Source organism: Microcaecilia unicolor, chromosome 1 (genome assembly GCF_901765095.1).
Source record: "Microcaecilia unicolor chromosome 1, aMicUni1.1, whole genome shotgun sequence".
In the NCBI taxonomy this organism is placed as follows: Eukaryota; Metazoa; Chordata; class Amphibia; order Gymnophiona; family Siphonopidae; genus Microcaecilia; species Microcaecilia unicolor.
Genome location: NC_044031.1, coordinates 180,846,821 through 180,870,757, shown reverse-complemented (window position 1 = coordinate 180,870,757; position 23,937 = coordinate 180,846,821). Strand labels below are relative to the sequence as shown.

The following is a 23,937-nucleotide window of genomic DNA, read 5'->3' as shown; positions in this document are numbered from 1 at the left end:
GTAACAAAACAAATATTTAGTAGTAGTAATAACTCTAGTAAATCCTCTGTCATGGAAAGGGGTTCATTCTAGAAAGTTCTTTCTGCCCTCTGGTCCCAATTTCTGGAAAGGGTTGTTATGAGGTAGAAGTTTCTCAGGAAGCTGGGCTCTTTGGATGTGTAGGTTACACAGTCCTAGCAGCTAATCCCTTCACCAACGGCATTAATTTCTGGGATTCTCTGAGCAGATACTTTGCCTGGGATAAGTGGTTTTCACTTCTACTGCTCCTCTCCTTCGTTTCTCTACTGAAGAAATGCGGTAGCCTGGTCTCCATTCTAAAGACAGCTGCTATGTTCTGTTCTACTTCCCTTCTTCCCTCCCCTGTGCACTGTCTGATAATCCAGCACAAGCTTCCCTTGTTTAAAGTGGTGTAGTAAAGGCTCTGTCCAACCACTAGGTGCTGCCGCTGAGTGGTGGCAATGTCTCTCTCACTCCCTGGGACTGTGAACCCTGTCACCGCAGCAGCTACTGCTCAGGCGTACCTGGGCACTCTGCCCATAATCTATCTCCCCTGCCACTGAATCAGCAGGTTGACTCTTACTACAACTTAAATCAAATCAAGTACGTAGGTTCTACACCCAGAGTGGGAAAGCATTTCTGATAGCACGGTGGCAGTCACCTAAAACAAGAATGCTATTTTCATCCTAGGAACAGGATTGCATTTAATATTTATTAACCACTTTTTTTTAAAGAAAGTCACCCAAAGTAATGTTCAACAAAAGTAAATGTGGCACAGGCAAATATATTAGTATAATACACAATAAGAGCAAGGTGAACTTGGATAAAATGATAGTAGCAATAATGATACTGTCAACAGCACACATTAAAGCAACAGAATATTCTTACAATATACACTAAAACATTTATATAAAGCAGAGGCATGTTGTGGTGCTACTCAGGGCTCTGCATGCTCGCAGTGGCTTTTTCTTTTTACATTTTTTTTTTTTTTTTTAGGGGAACTTGGGTATGCTATGGGCCTCTACTGCCAGATTTATGCTGACATTCAGATTCTTTTTCTGTTGACTCAAGTAAATTAGGACTCATTTTAAATCGCTTGCTGGCTTAAAAATAAAAAGACAGGTCTGGACCACTGAAAGACAGCGCTTCAGATGTTGGGCACTTATTGCTGTTCTCGACCACAGAGCTGGAGGTAGCCCTTCCAGTAGGTCAGCTGAAAGATTTGGGAGTTGGTTTGGAGCCTTGGTTCTCTCTGGAAATACAAGTTTCTCACACAATACTGTAAAATCAGCTTGATTAGGATTCTTCTGGTTTGCAAAAGGTTACTAGTGTCTCTATGCATTTTTGGACCTGTTATTCAGTCTAGACTCTAGATCAGTGGTTCCCAAACCTAGTCCTGGAAGCACCCCAGGCAGTCAGGTTTTTAGGATATCCACAACAAATATTCATGAGAGAGGAGGCAGTGCATGCTAATCTCTCTCATAAATATTTATTGCAGATATCATGAAAACCTGACTGGCTAGGGTGCCTCCAGGACCAGGTTTGGGAAAAACTGCTCTAGATCAACGTTTCCCAAGTTAGTCCTGGAGTAGCCCCTTGCCAGTCAGATTTTCAGGACATCCACAATGAATGAGATTGCATAGACTGCCTCCTTGATAGGCATGCATATTCAGAGTGGATATTCTGAAAACCTGACTGGCAAGGGGCTACTCCAGGACCAACTTAGGAAACGCTGCTCTAGATTTCTTTAGCCTCACGCAGAGGCTTCATATTCTTGAGATTGCTGCAGGCTGCCTTCAGTTCACTCCCACTCTGTCTTCAATTACAACAGCCACAGTAGCTTATGGTTAGGCTGCCTACACAATTAAAAGGTAGACACACTTCCTTTCCAAGCACTTAAGGGCAAGAGTGCTTGCTCCCATAAACAGCATTGCTGGTTAAGAACTTAAGAAAAGTCAAGTCAGACCAAGGTCTAGCAGGCCCATCCTGTCTTCAGCAGTAACCAATCCAGGTGAGTAGCCAGCTGCTCCCAAAAAAGCTAGATCTATTCCTCATAGCTCAGTTCCAGGGATATAATTGCCCTACTGTAGCCATCTAATTTTTTTTTAATGGACTTTTCCTCCAAGAATGTCTAAAACTCTTTTGAGGCCTGCTATGTTAATTACCAGCCGCATCATCCAGCAACAAATTCCACAGCTTATGTACTGCATGAAAGGGGGAGGGGGAATCAACTCCCCCCCCCCCCCCCTGGTTCTAATTTCATGGCTTGTCGTCTCATTCCCCCATCTCTTCCCCCACTAGTTTTATAAATTTGTATCATACCACCTCTCATTCAACTTTTTTCCAAGTCTTACTAGGTTCTATCACACCAAGCAACCTGAAGTCCAGGGCATTTTCCATGCAGTTGGCCCTTCTGGCTACACTGCTGTGTACAACACACACACACACACACACAATCTGGCCATGTCTCTAAGAGGGGTGGGTATCTTTCTACAATTCTGATCTGTTGAAAAGTTTACTAGGGCTCTTACTTCAGAATTTTATTTTACAGATGGGTTTATCATCTGTATACCACATTGAGCTGCAGAAGTAGTTTAGAAATGTTTTAACTAGACAATGCAGGTACGATATGCAATAATGTCAACAAAAAAAATGAGTTAATGACACTACAGGTGGAAATTGTAAATTAAGTGGAGCTAGAAGAAACCCCTGGAATCAGACCAGTACACCCTGCATTACAATAGCTCAACTTGGACCTATTCACAACATAGGCCTTTGTTATTAGACTTGCCTTCTCAATGGGTAGAGAACAGTTGCCAAGGTGAGATACAACGTTTGAAGACTGACAGAGACTGGAGGACTATTTAGTGCAGGGACTGAACTGTGGGATGAAGGTAGCATGTATTTATTATTTATTTATTTAATTGCATTTGTATCCCACATTTTCCCACCTATTTGCGGGCTCAGTGTGGCTTACAATACATTGTAAATGATGGAAATACAGTTTGTTACATTACGATTGTGTGTGTAAAATTATCTACTACCTTAGGGTTGGAGTTTTCAAATTCAAGTGTGACAACATTGTGCACAGAGACGGTTAGTCTCCCCAATGCCCCTGTGTCACCACTGCCAAGCACCACCCTCCCAGGGGGCAGTACACAAAAACACCACTCTTCTATAACATAAGAAAAACTCCATAAGGGCTCCCTGCTAGTAATGGAGAGGAACGAGAGCTAAAAAGATAAGAGAAAGGCACAAATTGTTCTCTCTAGAAACAGGGGACAAAAAGACACCACACACAATAACCAGATAAAAACAAAATTTTTTTAAGTACTACCTTTATTATGGTTTATGGGGTAGAATAGATAAAGACAAGACCCACAGGGAGGGCCTGTAACAAGAGAAGCATGATATACAGCTTTAATAGAGAGAAAAAAAACAACCTTACATACCACTATTATATCAAGAAATACAATTATTGACATGCTGTTCACCTCTAGCAACTGTTTTCATTTAACAATATTTAAATTATTATTTGACTGTACACATTCTTTTAAAACAGTGATTTCATGGCTTGCTTGCACACCATCTCAGACCAAATGTGGTTGTATTGGGGTACACCAAAGTATATGTAAAGAATCACTGGCTTTGGGTCTTTGACCTCTTGACTAAGATACTTGTGTCTCAAACTACACGCAGCTTCATAAGAACATAATAGCCATACCGGGTCAGAACAATGGTCCATCTAGCCCAGTATCCAACAGTGGCCAATCCAGATCACAAGTACCTTGTAGAAACCCAATTAGTATCAACATTCTATGCTACCAATTCCAGGCAATCAGTGGAGGAGCATTTAAGAATTCTTGCATTGATGGATAACTGCTTGTAGAGCGTACTGTTTCTTTAGCAGGTAGTATGCTGTGCTATTTTTCTCTCTTCTTTCCGGTGGTGGAATTGCTTGAGTTTTTATGGATATGGTAAATGAAAAAGGGGGAGTAAAGGACATGGTTATACCCCTGGCAATTAAAGCATGAGGAGCCATGGGCTCATTTGTATCTTTCCACTTCTACCCCAGAGGATCCGACTGGTGAAGGCGGCTCAAGTTCCCCATACAGATGAAGAGCTTACTTTCAAAAGCTCTTTAAGCCCAAATTCATGCTCACCGCCCACTCCACCTATGGCGATGCTGACTGCTGTCCCTTCTATAGCTGCCTCTCTGGAAAAGAGTGAAGCAGCTACAAGAAGTTAATAAAACTGCTTACTCCCATTCCCAGCAAGCTCTTCACCTTCCCCCTCCCTCAGTCATAAGCCTATACCGGACCTTGAATTTGGAACACTCTCCCTTCTTACCACAAATTGAAAAAGGGAGGTGTACAGTTTCCAAAAAGTGTCTTAAATCCTGGCTTTTTAGCCAGGCCTTTCCACATACGGAATACACTCTATATATCATGCCCAAAAAAAAAAAAATTTTGGTGTGGTTTATAGAAGATACCTAGCTCCCATCCACACAACTAAGTTAGTCACAGGCAGTTACACCTATTCTATAACATACATAGTTTTTAGAAACAGCCACAACCTGCCCATTCCATGCCCCCTTTGCGGCAGCATGCATTAGAATTTAAGCATATTCTATAAAGTAATGCGTGTAGCAAGGTGTGTGCTTAAATTCTAATCAAAGCCAATTAGTGCAAATACTTGCCTGTTAGTTGGCAGTGCTGATTTGCTTGTTAGCCAATTGAGTGCATGCACAAATCCAGAATATGACCAGATTTGCATGTGCAACTCAACTCATACTATATAGAATCTTTGGGGGGGGGGGGGGGAGGGGCAGGGTAGTGAAATAATGCAGGGCTTCACCTTTTACGATTTCCTCTTTTTTTCCCCCCAACCCTGCTCATTGAGCATTTTATGTTCACTGCTTAGCCACAGTTTGGCGACTGACAGTATATTGTTAAGTTGCTTATTTTTCTTTTGTTGATTATATATATATATATATATATATATATATATATATATATATATATATAACAGCCTAATGACTGAGATATAAGATCCAATTTATTCATTTAATCTATTTAAATAAACTTCTGGTTTACACTTTTCTAGACAGAGTAACTTCTATTTGCCTAAACACACAATTCCTACCATGTCAGTTGAGAAATGTAAATCAAGAGTTGATACACCTCCAGTAAATGACCTTCAAGTAATATTTAAGTATGACTTTTCTGTCTGTCACTTGAAAGCTGAGCCCTATCCCTGGTGAACTTTAAATTCAAAAGTGGGAGTAGGAATCTGAATAGGTACATGATCATAAATTAGGGCAGATGATAGCAGCTTCACTCTTACAAACCACCTGTAGAATTATGTCAGACTACCCTAGAAGTGCCTTTAGCAGACAAAGTGCAGACTTCTGCCAGGAATTATCCATCATTGTTCTTGGATTATTATATCCCCCCACACTAGAACACTCAAGACATGCTTGTGCACATCCTATAATGCTGATAATGCTGGCCTGTAGTGTCAAGATTCTGATCTCAAAGAAGTCAGTAAAATCAGCACCAATGACTTCATTTTTTTTTGGGGGGGGCAGCACTTGAAAAGTAAAGATTAGTGTACTTACAAATAAGATTATGGATAATCTAAAAAAAGTGTATATTTGACATTTAATAAATATCAAAATGTAGCATTCAATATAAACTGCCTAATGAATACTGCGAGGCACAGTATAATCAAGAAAAAGGAATGGGACAAAACTGCTGCTGGAGTCAGACTGTTGCAAAATTGAAAAATAAATAAATAGGAGTGAAGACTACTAGCCAAAATATTTAACTTAAGGCTTGCAGGAATCCCAGGAAGGGATGTACTGCCAAACCTGGTAGCATTATCAGATTTATTACATACCATGTTTCCCATTCAAAAAAAAATGGGATTGTATACCAAGAGACTAAACCAACACTGAGGCAACAGGGGTTTATTTTCAGAAATAAAGTTGTACTAGGTTAATAGGGAGAAAAAGCTGAACTTGTCCCCACAGTTCTGTGCTCAGTGAGCTGCGCAGTAACTGCCACCTTCTCTACCTCACCAGGAAGGCGACAGCTGGACTGCTGAGCTCTAAGTTACTGTAGGCCATAGCTGGAACAGGCACCCTCACCCCACAACTAGCTAACAAGGCTATGCCCTGTGATGTGGGAAGGGAAGCTGTACCTCAGTGTGCGAGAATAATCAGAACCACAGCCCGATGATATAAATGGACTAGGAAAGGGGGCCCCATGATAGAACCTCCCCAGAGCGATTCCAGTGGCAGTTAGCCTCCTGCCGCTTGCCCAGTCTAGTCCCAGCTTCCAATGCCTCTTGCTTTGTCAAAAGAAAGGCAAATAGGGAGATGAAATTCACAGTAGACCTCTTCCTTTCAACTGGAAAAAGAATGCCATGCATTCTACACCTCCTGTTCTGGCAACATTGGTTACTTCTACAACTCTCTTCTCATTGACTACCTAGGCTACTGATGTTACTTCCTCTTACTGTGGACTCACCTGGCAGCTGTTGCTACTACTTCCTGCTCCTTTGGGGCTGCAGTGAACCAAGTGAAAAAGATTCTGGGTGGGGACTTCCACAAGATTTGCTCCTAAAGAAAATCCAAGAGTTAAAAATTCCAAAATTTCAGCATCACCAAGAACCCCCCTCCTCCCCCCCACACACTATAAACACTGGGTAGAAACAGATCACATTCTGCGCATATACAAGAGAAAGCAAATGTTCCAACTCTGCTGTTGAAAAGATAAGTACTGTCTATGCCAGTGATGGGCAACCTTTTGAGCTTGGTGTGTCAAAATTCACCAAAAAACCAAGCATAACTCGGGTGGTGTGTCACTTCAAGAAAAATCACTGCTACTAGGACCACCCCCGGGCCCCCCCTACCCGAGATCGCTGCCCACCCGAGGTCGCCAGGCCCCCCCTCCACCCGGTACCGGGCCCGGAACTAACCTTAAAGCCTCCTTTCACGTTGCAGCAAGCAGCAGCAGGGCAGACCTCTCCTTCCTTCTGTGCTCCGCCCTCGCGGACGTTACATCAGGCGAGGTCAGGTCACGGAAGGAAGGAGTGGCCTGCCCTGCTGCTGCGACGTGACAGGAGGCTTTAAGGTTAGTTTCCAGGAGGGACGGCGGACCACACTGCGGCAGCGCCGCATGTCATCAAAAATGGCTACACGTGTCAGTGCTGACACACGTGTCATAGGTTCGCCATCAGGGGTCTATGCACTAAGCAGGAGAAGGGGGGGGGGGGGGGGGGGGGGGAACATACACACACAAGAACAAAGCTAGGCAAATTTCTCCAGCACTAAGATTATTGCATTCCTCTGAGCTCAGGTATCTGCTGCAGACAAACAAACATGAGGGCAAGGCTGGGAAAGTGCTAGGATGGAGATTAAGGAAAGTAGCTGCAGAACAGATGCGTTCTCCGAGAAGTTTAGCTTTTACATGAAAGTCCCAAAAGGCACCTGTTTTTATAAGGGGAAAGGTAATGTACCACAGAGGCAGTATATCAAATGCAACCAAAGCGGTTCACATACAAGGCTGTGTTGCTTTATATTTATTAGGATTTATTTACTGCCCTTTTGAAAGAATTCACTCAAGGAAGTGTACAGTAAGAATAGATCAAACATGAGCAATAGACATATACTATTTACAATGTCAACACAATACGTACTAGAACATTATAATTGATAGTGAAGGGTAAAACAAAGAGATAACATATAGATAGAAAGTAGGAAGAGTTAGAAAGTAAGGTGATTGATTTAAAGAAATTGCACCTGAGGTCAGAGAAAGGGTTAAATATCTCAGCTAGGGTAGGAGTGGATAAACATGTCCTGCTGTAGTATATGCAGCCTGAGTCACTCCTTGTGTGTGTGAGTGAGATTCACGAGTTAGTTATTTCTTCCATTAAAGGCCTGGCTGAAGAGCCAAGCTTTCACCTGCTTCCTGAAGGAGATAGTCTTGTATTAATCGTATCACTTGTATTCATTCATTCATACTATGTATTTGTTCAAACCGTAATCGGCTAACGCCGTTAACGGTTATATGTAAGCCACATTGATCCTGCAAAAAGGTGAGAAATGTGGGATACAAATGTAACAAATAATAATAATTGGAGCTGGTGCAGACCCTTTGTAGTCAGACCATTGTATAGCGCATTGCAGTAATCCAGTCTTGATGTTATCATGGCATGTACAACTGGGATAAGATTTACCTTCTTGATGTAAGGAGAGAGGCAGAATAGCTGTCGCAAATAGTAGGAGCAGCTCTTGAAGGTTGCTTGGATTTGGGGACTCAGAGTAAGTGTTGAATCTAACTGTATTCCAAGGTTCCGAACTTGTAATGTCTCCCCTGAAGTGCACAGCTTCTCCAAGGCAGGAGTGGATTTGTGTAGACTTATGGATACTCTGCAGTTTCACCCAAGCTACAACCCCAGTACAGAATGTTAGTGTGCCTTCTTGCACCCGTGTGCATGAAGAACATGCTTTATAGATGGGGGGGGGGGGGGGGGGAAACTTTAGTCAGGTTCAGGATATCCACAATGAATATGCATGAACTTGATTTGCATACACTGCCTCCAATATATGCAAATCTTATACATATTCATTGCGGATATGCTGAAAACCTAACTGGCAAGGAATACCACAGGACCAGACATAGAAACACCGATTTAGAACATCCAGGTCAGGACAAGCACCCCTTGTGTCGGCTTTACAAAGAAAAAAAAAAGCCATGTTCAAATTCCTATATATCCAGCAGGGCAGCCATTTTAGTAAGCAACAGTCAAGAAAGGAGCAGATCATTGCAGTTTTTAAAGAGCCAACTAAGTTGGGGTGGGGGGAAGAGAACTCATTTGTAAGCCAATTTAAACACCTGGCAGAAAGCATAATGGCTCCTTCAGTCACTGGTGGAAATCCCATGTACACAATGAGCATCTAGAGAATACATAGACCAGGCAATGCCAACATATATTGTCATTGCAAAAAAGTTTGAGTTCAAGGCATACTTTGCCAGCCTGCCCAAGTATGCCTGCATGGTTCTTAACAGGTAACTAGAGTCTTTACATACTTAGAGCACCCAAATCTCAAATGCAGGCTTTTTTTCCTGCATTTGCCCCTGAGGGGGGGGGGGGGAATGGGTGATTAGAAGAAGAGTTCTCTGCTTTGATCTCTTTTCCAACCATAACCCTGTAAGCGACAGGAGAGCAGGGAAGATACAGGAAGGGACTATATTCAGAAAATAGCATCTATTCTCTCAAGGAGTGAGCGGCGAGGGGGGGGGGGGGGAGATACATGCCATTCTGCTTTAACCCCTCACCTCTTCTCCAAGGTAACATGCAGGGACAGCAGAGGGGCCCAATGCAAGAGCAGCATCAGAGCAAAGGACTGAGTTAAGTTTGAACCATTGGCCAAGAGGTTGTGATAAAAGCACTGTGATTCCAATACCACAGCATCACCTCCCCATTCCCCCCCCCCCCCCCCCGAGTACTATGGAGGGGGCTGGAAAAGACAACAGTCAGTACACAGCTATGTGTTCTTGGGATTTGGGACTCACCTGGTAGCCAGGGAGGGAAAAGGCCTAAAGTGTCTGGGTAGTGCAAAGTAAAATGAGGAAATGCACCAAGTGTATGGGGGAGTAAAAAAGGAGCACCAGCAGAGGGATGAGTGCCAATAGCATCAGTAATGTCTCATAACCTCTCTAGCAAAAAAGGGAAGGGATAAGGCAGCCCCACTAGAAGACAAAAACACAGTTCATACCCCTTCACTAGACCAGTAAATGCTTCCCAAATGGAGGGTTGGGGGGGGGGGGGGAGGGAAGAGAGAATGAAAAGCAAGATTTTACCACAACTCCTTACAGGCCACACAAATTTAGTTTAAAGGAGAGATGGACTATCATAGAAAGGGTAGTGAACAATGCTCATGTAAGATTCACTAAACCCTGAAAGAGTATAATCATAGGTCCATGCCAATCTCAAAATTTTTTTTTTGTCTTTTCAAAGTAATGCAATTAAAAACAACCCAGTACTTATCTTGCTACTCATTTAATAGTGTGCATGGAGTTCATTAGACCATCACGATGCCAAGTCTGTCTCTAATGATATTCTGCATTCTTTGTATGTCCAACAGCACACTCACTCAGAGGAATCCATGCTTCATTATAAAACACTGGAGCAAAGCAAATAAAGACCAAACTGCATAAGAATTTTCAAAATAAATCTTAATAGGCCTATTGGCAATAAGTCTCTTTGCAGTGTAAAAAGACATCAACTTAAAAATCCTGCAACAGTACAACATCTTTTCATTTTTTTGGGGGGGTGGGGGAGGGTACTTGGCATCTACAGACCTGGCTTCTATTTTGAGCCAGCTCCTTATTGTTTGGGGGGGGGGGGGGAGGAGGGTTGTTTGTATTACTTGGCATCCCCATCATTTGAAGTATTGGTATCTACAATACAAGAGAGCACTCATGTATTCTGCGCCTCAGAAACTAAAGAAAAAAAAAAAGTCAGTCAGTCACTGCTCCCTATAGCTGATGTGAGCACCATGGTCATCCCCATACCACAGAAGACTCGTTTCAAATATAGGCAAGTGAGCAACTGGCTTCAATGCCAGGTCTAACACTGCTCAGGTTGAATATAGAGGAGTTGTCTTCATGGGAGATTGGCCTAATCAATGTTAATGGGCTGAGCTGTTCAAACACCTCATATATAGTTGGACAAGGACAGACAAGTCACAAGCTGATTATCAGTGTTTTACACCTTCTCATATATTCCTCACTTTGTAAGGATGTTAGATCAGCCCTGTTATCTGAACACTGGCTGCTTTTCTTGTGATCAAGTGTCTCTATACCTCTCAATTCAGCATTTGTGTGCTAGCAGGCAGATGCACTAAAGCTTAATGAGCCTTTAACGACCCTCCAACGAGGAAATTTTGATCCGTTGCATGCAAAGGGCTTTTACCGAGGAAGCTAGCAGCTAACGAAAACGGAATGCAGATGAGCAATTAGTGTACAAACCCCATTGAAACGAGATGCACTAACCTTTTCCGATTGCCTTTACGCAGGAAAAAGGCAGGAAATCTAACGAGAGGTCTGTACCTCTCGTTAGGGCTGTCTGCTACAAGTTTATAAGTGAAATCTATTTAAAAAAATAACTAGGGGGGCGAAAACGCGCGTCAGAGGCATCCTTTATTGACGCCCCAGGTCACCGCTGCTCCCCTCTCCCTCAGCACCAAAAAAGAAAGAAAAAAAAAATCTGGAGGGGGCAAGGGCGCTCGTCATGAGCATCCTGTATGGACGCCTTGCCCCCCCCCCCCCCCGCACGAAAAATCTCCAATTTTAGCAGCCCCGGGCCGGCCCTCCTCCCTTCCACACTAGCTCCGCCTCCTGCCATGCTCTGGTCCCGTGCCCTGCCGCGCCCCTTAGGTCATCGCCGCCGCCGCTCCCCCCCCTCCAACGACCCCCCCTTTGCCTTACCGGCCCGTGCAGCGCCTCTCAGAGGAGGGCGGGCCCAGGAAGAAAGAAGGGACGTCTGAGGAGGCCTGCTGTATCGCCGATCAGCTGTTATTGCCCGTGCAGCAGAGGTGAGAGGCGCTGCACGGGCCGGTAAGGCAAAGGGGGGGGGGTCGTTGGAGGGGGGGAGCGGCGGCGACGACCTAAGGGGGGGGCGGCGGGGGCGGGGCAAGTGTGGGAGATTACACAGGAAGGGAGGAGGGCCAGCCTGGGGCTGCTAAAATTGGAGTTTTTTCGTGCGGGGTGGGGGGGGCAAGGCATATATACAGGACGCTCATGACGAGCGCCTTTGCCCCCTCCCGAAACACACGTGTTTGTGGGGGGTTTTTTTGTTTTGACATCTGTTACATCTTTGTGGCATGCGCAGAGCAGCCAGCATAACGCTCGGCTGCTCTGCGCATGCTTTTGGCGCTGATTAACGACGGGTTTAACGGTTCTGTGATAAATCCTACTTTGCAATACAGATCCGAACATTTCTGGAGCGTTTTTGTACTGCATTCTTCGTTTTTTTAAAAATCGTTAAGTACTTTTACGTTTTTTATTTTTTAACGTTTGATTGATGCATCTCCCCACCTAATCACGGAAGGCTGTGAAACTTCACGTCAAATACCAGTGGTAACCACAAATCGAGGCGTGAAGTATAAATAAATCACAAAGGAAACCTCACTAAATGTGCAGTGTCACAAAGAATTCAATTCTGTTTCAAACACATACACTTTTCATCAATTCATACCCAATTTGTATCCAGAGGAAAACAGCCTCAGAATTTTGCAGGTATGTTAAGTTTAACCTGCTGCTGTCTATCAGCTCAAAAAGCCTCAAATTTAATCGTTTTTCTTAATAACAAAAAAAACAAAAAAACAAAAATCAAGGACTTAATTGCCTCAGTCACAATCGAAAAAGGATTTGAGGTTTCTTGAGCCGATGATAGACAGCAGCAGGTATACCTGCAAAATTCTGAGGCTTTTTCCTCCGAATAAAAATTGGATACGAGATTTGATGAAAAGTATGTGTATTTGAAAGAACTGAATTATCTGCTTCACTGTGCACATATTTAGTGAAGTTTTCTTTGTGACTGCAATGCAACTTTCCTATTGTGAGCCATCCTGAGCTAAAGGTTGAGACAGTTTAAGTTCTATTTATTATATATGATTTTTGTTATATTGCTTTCAGTATTAATTGAATGTCTTTTCTGGAGTCATGTAAACTGCTTTAACACTTTGAAAGTGGTATGTAAAATAAATTCAACCCAATTGCCAGTTCTAGTGTATAGGCAAGTATTTTTACTGATATATTTTTTTTTTATATTGTAGAATGCATACCAATGGGACCTCTGTGTTATGTCTGTGCAAATAGTTTTCTGTGCAGTATTTGTAATGGTCAAGGAATATCTGTGACCAAGAATGCTGAAGTCCAAAGTCCATCACAGAATATAAGCAAAAGAAATGTCTTTTTTTGCAAGTCCTCACACAAGTTTCTTAGGAGGACACCTTTCACAGCACAAAAATTGTTCATCTTTAGGCTTGCAATGAACAGGAGTGGATATGGCATTCTTTCCTTAAAATATAAGGTGGGGGGGTGGGGGTGGGGAAGAGAACACATTAAGCAAAATGGCAGGTCATAGCGAGTTAAGCAATTTTTTTTTTTAACCCACACAAGTTGTAACCTATTCAGACTGGTGCCATGATGGGAAAATTAGGTTCTTACCTTGGTAATTTTCTTTCCTTTAGTCATAGCAGATGAAGCCATTACGTATGGGTTGTGTCCATCAACCAGCAGGGGGAGATAGAGAGCACTCAACTTTTCACAGTGCCTCATGGCCAGCCAGCTCCACTGCCTCTTCAGTATTTGAAGCTTCCAAAGCAGTATGGCAAACCGCAATGGGAACAACATGAACTTTCCTCACAGCGAACGATGGCCCCTTAACAAGGGCATGAACTCAAAAGGAGGGAATGAACACATCCTCCTGGAGGGAATAAACTCGTCCTCCTTATTGTATAACTGGAGGGGATACACGCAACCTCCTGGAGGGAATAAACTCATCCTCCAAAACAAACTGGAGGGAATGGACTCATCCTCCTTTAAGTGAACATGAATCCTGAATACTGGTTTCCAACTTTCTCCCAAGGAAGGAACTTCAGGAAACAAGAACAGAACCTGAAACAGATTCACAGCATACAGACAATCATACAGGGAGGCCTCATGGCTTCATCTGCTATGACTAAAGGAAAGAAAATTACCAAGGTAAGAACCTAATTTTCCCTTCCTTGTCATCAAGCAGATGAAGCCATTACGTATGGGATGTAACAAAGCAATCCCTATATAGGGTGGGACCAGGTCACACCACGCGCTAGCACTTGTGCTCCAAAACGCGCATCCCTCCTAGCAGCCACATCCAGCCTGTAATGTCGGGCAAAAGAGAGCTTAGAAGCCCATGTTGCTGCACTGCATATCTCTTGACGAGAGAGTGCTCCAGTTTTAGCCCAAGAGGAAGAAATCGCTCTGGTAGAATGCGCCTTAAAGGCTACAGGCGGAGGCCGGCCGGCAAGCAGATAAGCTGAAAAGATAGTTTCTTTGAGCCAGCGGGCAATAGTGGCTTTAGACGCTGGAGACCCTCTGCGAGGACCTGATAGCAAAACAAATAGATCATCATAGATCCTGAAAGAGATAGTAACTCGCAGATACTGCAGCAGAGTCCTGCGCACATCCAACAGGTGCAACTGCCCAAAAGATTCTGGAAACTCCTCCTTATCAAAGGAGGGCAAGAAAATAGGCTGCTTTAGGTGAAACCACCTTAGGCATGAAGGAAGGCACGGTCCAAACCATGACCCCGGACTCTGAGAATTGCAGAAATGGGTCTCTACAGGACAGCGCCTGGAGCTCTGACACCCATCTCGCCGAAGTAATGGCCACAAGAAAAACGGCCTTTAGTGTCAAATCTTTCTCCGATGCTCGCCGAAGCAGCTCAAAAGGAGAAGCCTGCAGGGCCTTCAAAACTAGCCCCAGGTTCCAAGCTGGACAGGGTGCTCGCACGGAAGGCCGGAGCACCCCACTAAGAAACCGTGCCACATCTGGATGAGCAGCTAAAGACACGCCTTCAACCTTACCACGAAGGGAGGCCAACGCTGCCACTTGCACCCGCAGGGAATTATAGGCCAAGCCTATTTGTACACCATCCTGCAAAAAGTCCAGAATCAGCGAGACAGGAGCCCGCATGGGTGTAATCGCTTTTGAAGCACACCAAGACTCAAACTGGCGCCAAATCCTGGCATAAGCCACAGAAGTGGAACGCTTGCGGGCCTGCAGGAGAGTGGAAATGACTGTTTGAATAGCCTTTGTCCCTCAATTGCGCCCTCTCATTCGCCATGCCATAAGACCAAAGCGGACAGGCGTCCTCCATGGCTACCGGGCCCTGTGACAACAGGTTCGGTACCAGAGGTAAAGGAAGGGGAGCCTCCACTAGCATCTGTCGGAGGTCCGCATACCAAGGCCTCCTGGGCCAATCCGGGGCGATGAGGACCACTTCTCCTGGGTGCAGCCGAATCCGCAGGAGCACGCGCCCTATCAAGGGCCACGGAGGGAACACATATAGTAGGCCTGGAGGCCAGGGCCGAGTCAAGGCATCCAACCCTGCCGAGCGAGGATCTCTCCGTCTGCTGAAGCAGCACGGGACTTTGGCATTTGAACTTGTCCAGAATAGGGCGAAAAGACCCACCTTTTCGCAGCACCACAAAGTAGATGGAGTATCGGCCGTAGCCGTGTTCGGCGGAAGGTACCAGGGACACGGCCCCTAACTGAATCAGACCTTGCAAAGTCTCCTCTACCGCCGCCCGTTTGGCGGCAGAACCGCATCGGGGCTCCACAAACACGTCTCTTACTGGGGCGTTGAATTCTATTTTTTTTCCAACTCCTCACCAAATAGGAGAAGGCCTTGAAAGGGCAACTTCACCAATCTTTGCTTAGAGGCCATGTCCGCTGCCCAATGTCGTAGCCAAATAAGACGGCGAGCCGCCACTGCTACTGCCATTTGTTTAGTCGAAGCTCTGACAATATCATAAAGGGCATCAGCCAAAAAGGACAAGGCCGACTCCAGCTGCGGAGCCACATCCGAGAAGGGCTCCGCTCCATCTTCGGGCTGTTCCACTGCCTGTTGCAACCACGCCAGGCAGGCTCTAGCAGCATAACTGCATGCAGATGCCCGAACAGTAAGACCTGCAATTTCAAAGGACCGTTTTAAGTGCTGCTTCCAGCCTACGGTCTTGTATATCCTTCAGGGCAACTCCTCCTTCCACAGGGAGGGTAGTTCTCTTTGTCACCGCAGTGACTAGGGCATCCACTTTAGGCATTGCAAAGCGAGCCAAATGCTCCTCACATAGAGGGTATAATTGCCCCATAGCCCTGGAAACTTTCAAAGGTCCCTCGGGGTCAGCCCACTGAGCGGAAATAAGCTCTTGGATGGGAGTCATGCAAAGGAAAGGCTCGAGCAGGCTTTTTGGTACTAGCCATCCTAGGATTCACAGAGGAGGCCATGCCACTGTCAGGCTCAATAGAAAGGACCTGTAGGGCATCTGAAATAAGTGCTGGCAGCTCATCACGGTGGAAAATCCTCACCGCGGAGGGATCATCCAGATCCTGTGGTAATTCTGCACCTGACTCTGGCTCCTCAGAGCACGAAGGTCTGCCAGAACTCTCCGAATCCTCACAGCCCGACCACGGGGGGGGAAAAAGGAGGTGCACCCCAATCTGAAGGGGAATTAGCCCTTCTACGCTTTTCTTTATGCCAATTATCAGGGAAAATAGCTTCAGCGGGCAGTCCCAGGCCAGAATCCACTGGGGGGGGGGGGGGGGGGGACACAATAGAAGGGGCCTCAGACAACCCTTGAAGGAGAGCTCTTTTCAGCATGTATGCTTTATGCAATAACACAAAATCAGGGGAGAAAAACTCGCGCTGGGCACCCAGATCCCGTCCGGGGCTAGCTGCTCCCTGAATAGCCTCAATTCGAGGTGTTCCCCCCCCCCCCCCCCGGGCTCAGGGCTCTCTGTCTCTACGGAGGCCACGCCATGCGGAGAATTCAAAATGGCGTCCGCTGCCAGCTCTGAGCGGGAAGAATCATCGCTCGCCATGCTCGGGCCAGCTCTTACACCTGTACAGCACGATTTACAGAGCCCCGCTGCTGATTTGCGCTTGCCACACCGGGAACAGCGCTTTACATTCTCTGCAGCCATCGCCGAAAATGGCGGAAAAATTCAAAGTGGCGGTTTCGCGACAAAAACGCCCCGATCGCGGGCCCACCCCGGAGGAGTTAGAAAACACTCTTACCTCACCGGACCGAGTATCACAGCTCCGGTCCCATAGAAGAATCAAAGGAAAACCTCTGTTCCATTGTTTTTTTTTTTTTTTTTTTAAACGCTGTGAGGAAAGCAGAGGTAATAAGAACTCCGGAGGCTCAGATGAGTGTGAAAGGCGAACCAATGTGCCTGCATCCACTGAGTGGGAAAGGACAGGGAAAAGCAGGCTAATATGTCCATATCCACGGGGGCATGGGTAAGGCAGGGAAAGGGCTAACCTATGTGCCTTCAAAGTGAAGTTGCTATAGCCTCTAATACCCCGGCTAACAACTGGCAAGTCAGGAGCCACCCCCAGGCAGATTTTTGATGGAGCTCGAAGAAGCTGTAGCCACCCTGCTTGGGGAGATAGAGAATACTGAAGATGCAGTGGAGCTGGCTGGCCATGAGGCACTGTGAAAAGTTGAGTGCTCTCTATCTCCCCCTGCTGGTTGATGGACACAACCCGTACGTAATGGCTTCATCTGCTTGATGACAAGGAAAAGTTCAGTTTCTTGATGAAATCTCTCATATAAAACAAAGAAAGGATTGTTATCATATGATCAATATCAATATCAATGCACCTTTAAAAAGACTCTTGTCTGAGCTAGTCAAGGGTTTACCAGAGACTATAATTGCAGATCCCTCTGTCCTACCTCCATTTGGTCAAAATTATTTCCAGGAGCAATTCCACCTGTTTTCACCGAATTGCCTAGCTCGGCGATTGGAGGAAGAACGTCTGCGAGTTTGAGAAGAACTCCTGCCCGCACCGAAAAAACGCTGTCTTTCAGAGAAGTCATCACAGCTACTACCTGATTCCTCTGATGTAAAGCCCCAATACTGTTTTGATGGACCTTTTGTTTCCCGGGTCATCCATGGATACACATTACCAATTCTGTAGTCCCTCTCATCCCGTCTGAATTTCTTGATCTTACGACGCCTGACATTAGATCTGTATCGCTCTATATAGGCTTTAAGGTCCTTCGTGCACCTTTTATATGTTTTTGAAGAAAAGTCCAATTTCATGTCTTCCTCCAGTTCTGATATAATACTGTTGGTTTCAGCTATTTTTTTATTGGTAGTTTCTATAATTAAAAGCATTAAATCCAACGAGCATTTATTCAGAATAGCATTCCATTTTGCAATAAATGCTGAATCGTCATTGAAGGATTGTGGTTCCTTTAGCACTCTTAAGCCCCGGGGAATCATCTCCTGTTTTACATATTCAATGAAAGTGGCTTTCCGTAGCTCTTCTCGCGTCAAGCACTTATAATGAAACAGAAGATCTGACCAGTCAGAGTCAGACTGAAAAGTGCTTCTGAATAAAGCATCTTCATCCCATCGAACTAGGGCCATACTTATGTTGGACAACAGGAAAACTCCCTCAGAGTGGCGAGAGAACAAGCAAAAATTATACTAAACTCCCAAGCTATCACACAGTTTGAACTGTGGAACAAATGGATCCTAGATGGTATAGTGAATGGTCACTACTTAGGTAATCGCTGTCTGATCTTCCAGTGTTCAAGTAATGCAAGTGAAGCAGTACTTATCCTGCTGCTGACAATTTATTAGTGTACATGGGAGTTCATTCTGCCTTGGGGTAAGCTGTATTTCTTGTGTACCCAACAGCACAATCCACTCAAAAGAAGTCAGCACTTCATGATCATTCTGAAAGAGCAAAACAAAGTGCATAAGAAATTAATAAATTCCTAGCACAATCTATTATCAAGAAAACAGACAGACAAGTGTTAGTGTTCTTAGCAATATAGAAAGACACTTGGGAGGTCACCCAGAACCAAGTACTGGGTCTTCTTCCTACAAAGGAAACACACACACACTGGATAGGACACAGCTAAGTAACTGGTCCAAGTCTGTTTTTAGGATATCCACAATAATACATGTGCGCACTGTATGCAAATGCATCTCATAAATATTTAGTGTTGAGATCTAGAATGCAGTTTGTGCACTTGAAGACTGGGTCATTCCACCTCCCCCCCCCCCCCCCCCCCCCCCCCCACGGGTCAGGGGGTATTTCAGAACTATTCTCAGAAAACACAAACTTAGGGCTATGTCCACCAGATGTATGCATTAGAGTAACAGAAAGGTGGGCTAATTTCATTAAGCAATTAAATAGCTAGCCTAGTGCTTCTGAACCCCCTCAGGGGATGGGGCAAGATGTCAAACAAAACATTCGCCCTAAAGGCCCACAGCACAGAAAAATAGTTAAACCAATGCTCAAAGCTAATTATATTTACATTTTATGAGCAATTAAAAAAAATCATACTATGAAACAAAGTAGGGGGAGTTATGTACCTGGCACACGAGCATAAGGGTTTTGCAGTAAGCAGGGCTCTTGTGTGCATGTCCAGATGAAACCAGAAGTGCAGGCACATATCAGCGCTGTTCTTTTGCACTTAAGTATGAGCCTTTAAAAAAAGTTATACATCATATTTAAACACAAACAGCGCCAATGTGAGCTCCAACTTTTGTCTGAAACTCTCAATCTGTGCTTAAAACATGCCCGGGCTTCCTTTCCTTTACAAGAGAGGACAAAACCTGCACCTTAAATGTGCCAAATTGACAAGAAGTTGTCTCCTAAAAAAAAAACTTTCAATGCCACCCCCTCCCCCCCGAGCTGTATTCAGCAATAAGGCCAGCATTTGCTTCTGCACTGTTGTCTCAGCATTGGGAGAGAATACTGACCGATCTCATTAACATCTATTTCAACGCATTTAAATACAGTTTGCTGTTATCTTCAGCACCATGTTAACACTTGCCCTAGAGCCCTCTGCACATGTTATTGTGCATGCTATTCTAGTGCCAACTGCCTTTAATGCTGGCATTAGCTTTTGAGCATTGGCCCCAGGGAGACACAGCTAGCCTGATGGGTTTAAAGAATTACCATAAGGAATATACAAGAGAGTTTACATGCAGTGTGTCCAGTTTATGTAAACCTATTTTGGTAATCTGAAAAGTTGATTAGCTAGCTGTGCCTCCAGGAAAGGGCTGAGAAGCACCGAATTATGCAGTGCTTAAAAATATTTACAGTGCTGAGAAGTCCAACACACCCCTAGGGTAGTCTGGTTTAGCATAATTTCCGCTCTAAAGCTGATTAAGTCTTTCTGAATTATGCTGTGGTTATAACAACAACAAGCATCCTGTTTTGAAAAGTATGTGAACCTTTCATTCACTAACTGGTGGCACCTCTTTGCCCAGCAATAAACTTAAGTAAACTCTTCTTGTAAATGACAGTCTCACATTGCTCTTGATAGGTCTTGCTACAAATATTTCAATAGTTTTAAGTTGTGGACTGATCAAATAAAATGAAAAAAAGTCACACACTATGTAGAAACTGAAGAAAACATTTCTTGTGACAAGTTCAAGTTTTCATTTCTCCAGAGAACATTCCAGAAGTCTTGTGGGCCATCTTGGATGCTCTTTTGTGAACCTGAGGGGGGCAGCAATTTTTTTTTCTTTAAAAGGAGTAATTGTTAATGGGAAGCTAGCTGAGAAGAACCACTATTCTAATCCAGGAGTCCTGTGACCTTTAGGAGTTAGTCTGTAGATGTTCCTGTTTATTCTTGGGATGATCTTAGCAGGACAACAACTCCTGGGTGGCATCCTGTAGTCTACAAATAGACAAAACTGAAGACTGTCCTTACAGTTGAACGACTGAGCCCCAAAAGGTTTCAAAATAGTCTTTTAATCCTGTTGAATCAATTAACTAAGCTTTATGGGGGCGTCTGAAATTAATTTGCTCATAGAGAATCATATGTTCCCACTATCTTGGACCTTGGTATAGGACAAGGTGCCCAGACTTCACCTGCAGGGTGCTTTACCCAAGTATGTAAGCAGCTAATTTTATTAGCCAGATAATTGTGCTAAGCAAATTAGGGGCTCATCAAATACTCATTCTGCATTAGCCTTAGTGTTCCCACTTGGTGCACTGTGTCAAGAATCTTACAAAAAAGGGGAGGGGGGAAACTAATTCAGTTGGAGTATACAAACAACATTACACCTCACTAGACTCCAACTTTTATATGCAAATTTCTCTTTATTATAAATATTTATGCCTTATACCAGCTATTAACTTTAAAAATTAAACCACTCATTCATCACCTTTCAACCACCGCTCACCCTATATACCAGTTATCTAAAATATCATTAGAAGTTTAAATATTAAACCATTATACATGATCCTGCTTCATAACATTGATGATGCAGACAGTCCATGGCAATCAATCATATCCACTGCTGTAATATGCTGTAAAACCGTCATAACGACGTCCACTGTGTGGCCTTTATATTAGTCAATGTTCAGCAGCTGATTACATCGCTCCTCGTTGGCGAAATGAGGTCCAGCATTTAAGAAAGAAAAAAGAAAAATGTCATGTGGTCCAGCATTGGGGAATCGTGTTGTTTTTAACTACCTTGTGGTGGGGTTTGCCCATTCACCCAATACTTGTGAAACCTATACAATGAAAGCCACAGGACAATGTGGCGGTTTGTAAACAGCAGCGCTGAGAACTTGTGTGTGCAATAGCTCCTACGTGCCAACGAGGAGCGACGTAATCAGCAGCTGAACATTGACCAATATAAAGGCCACACAGTGGACGTCGTTATGACGGTTTTACAGCATATTACAGCAGTGGAGATGATTGATTACCATGGACTGTCTGCCTCATGAATGTTATGAAGCAGGATTTTTTTCATGTATAATGGTTTAATATTTAAACTTCTAATGATATTTTAGATAACTCGTATATAGGGTGAGCGGTGGTTGAAAGGTGATGAATGAGTGGTTTAATGTTTAAAGTTAATAGCTGGTATAAGGCATAAATATTTATAATAAAGAGAAATTTGCATATAAAAGTTGGAGTCTAGTGAGGTGTAGCACTGTGTCAAGAAACAGATGCGTTTCTTTGACACCCTGTTACAAAAGGAGAGTGGACGTGATTAAAACAGGGTAGTATGGCAAGAATGTGCAATTGTAATTATATTTGTGATTCACAGGTGCTCTCAGCACACTCTCCACATTGCTTGTATGTGGTTCCAGTCTGCCACCAAAATGAATAAGCAAATAGTTTTCTTTGAAAGGGCATTTGGAGGGGGGGTAGGGGGAAAGATTAACCTAGGCTAGACAGAATGATTCCAACACCTATGCTGATTGACCTCCAACCAATCAAGTTTTAACTATTTGTCATGAATATGCATGAGCGATTTATATTCAGATCTCATTCGTATTCGTTGTGAATATTCTAAAAACCTGATTGGTTCAGGATCCCCAGGTTTGGGAAATCAGAGGAAAGATGGGATCATAAACCAACATTTTATAAAGCAGCCGTACTCAGTAACGAAGAACCTATTAGATCAGCAAAACAAATAAGTTTTATAGAATCATACATGCTTACTTCAGGATCAATATTTGATACCCAACTAAAGTTTGATCAGACCATACAGTGCCAGCCCAGGAGTCCGACACACTAGGCAAACCTTCAGACATGCACATGCATTCAGCATCTCTTTCCTTAGCCCCTCCGGAGCATCACTGATGTGGCAGTCAACATATCTACAGAAGATTCCATCATGGCCAGCAAAGCACCTTCAGCATTTGCATATGCTCAAGGCCCCTGCACCAGCCATAAGTCTTATAGACACTAACTGCACACCAGTACCACCCCTGGCAGGTACTACTAAACATTTCTAGAGCGCTACTAGGGTTACACAGCGCTATACAATTTAACAAAGAGAGACAGTCCCTGCTCAAAGAGTTTACAATCTAATAGGTACCTAATACATCTAGTGGTCAGGTTGGCACCAAGTCCATACATGAAACCTTTTATGCATACTATACCTACCGAAATTGGTAGCAATAAAATGAAGTCAAAGGGCCCACTTTCCCATATTGTCAATTCCGCATACTTCCACTTTTTTTGTCACTGAGTTTAAGCACCTATGTAGTAAAAAAAACAACACTTTAAGAATGACATGTCTGTGACAGAAACACCTTTCCAGCAATAGAACAAATACAAGAGAAAGATAATATCTACCCTTTCTTTCAATGTAGGCAATTTAACGCAATTACAAAATGTTTGAGAAACATTGATAAACAATAAGACTTGACTACCTTATCAGCTATAGCTATCTCTTTACAAAGTTACTTTATGTAACGGGATCAGAACTAACCTTAAGGCAACACAAATTTGGAGACAATAGTCTGTGGTAGTCCTTAAGCAAAAGGAGAGAAACAAGCCTTGAACAGATATGGGTGCTGAAAGCCTACAGCCCTCACCCCCCCCCCAAAAAAAAAGGAGAAGTTCTGAGGGGGCAGGAGACAGCAAGCATTAATATTTGTGTGCTCACTCAAGGCCAGGGGCAGCAGCAGGCACTCTCATTTTGCTAAGGGTCTCTGGTTTAGCAGGAGGCAGCAGCGGCTTTGCTCAGGACAGCTCCAGGTAGTGAACAGCTGAAATGCTGAATATCTTAGAAGAGGTGAGGCACTGGACAGAAGGGATGTAGGAAAAGAAAGGGAGTAACTAGACCAGAGTGCAAAGAGCACTTCTATAGATTGTATCACATAAAACAGGGTTGCTTTCTTTCCTCTATTAAAACTTTTTGAACTTTGAAGAGCTCAAGACGCTCTGTAAAAGCACAAGTTTCTACATCTAGTAACTAAATATCTTTAGCAACATGAGCTTCTTTGCATCCACTTAATCAAAACTAGTCCCAGGGCTCTGCTTATTTAGTGTTATACATTTAAATTAACTGCAGAAGACGGAAACTTTTAAAAGCATCCTTAAACTCATAAGCAATAGGACCAGTTAAACAAACAAAAAGCCAAAGAACCTTTCAACCTACCCTTATTATGTAGTACGAAAACACAAGCCTTCTATCACTATCTCTCCAAAACATTAATTTCCAAGGTTCCCCCATAAGTAGTTCAGTGAAACCTACCCATCTTTCACACACGCACAGAATAATCTATCCACCTCTTTCTCTCCAAACGCCAGCAGCTCATCTCACTAGCAAACACACCCGCCATTTGTCCACCTGGCTCGAGTGAATCATGTGACCTCCA

General features: G+C 43.9%; 2 long non-coding RNA genes across 2 annotated transcripts; both read right to left on the bottom strand.

Annotated features, from left to right (window-relative positions):
* Positions 1-3,350: 3,350 nt before the first annotated feature.
* On the bottom strand, positions 3,351-8,282 carry LOC115470012. Its single transcript, XR_003942104.1, has 3 exons — positions 8,242-8,282; positions 6,531-6,622; positions 3,351-3,954 (listed from the first exon to the last, which is right to left on the bottom strand). It is a non-coding gene; the product is annotated as an uncharacterized LOC115470012 (long non-coding RNA).
* Positions 8,283-9,827: 1,545 nt separating this feature from the next.
* On the bottom strand, positions 9,828-23,901 carry LOC115460138. Its single transcript, XR_003940387.1, has 4 exons — positions 23,814-23,901; positions 22,718-22,812; positions 17,483-18,527; positions 9,828-10,192 (listed from the first exon to the last, which is right to left on the bottom strand). It is a non-coding gene; the product is annotated as an uncharacterized LOC115460138 (long non-coding RNA).
* Positions 23,902-23,937: the final 36 nt, after the last annotated feature.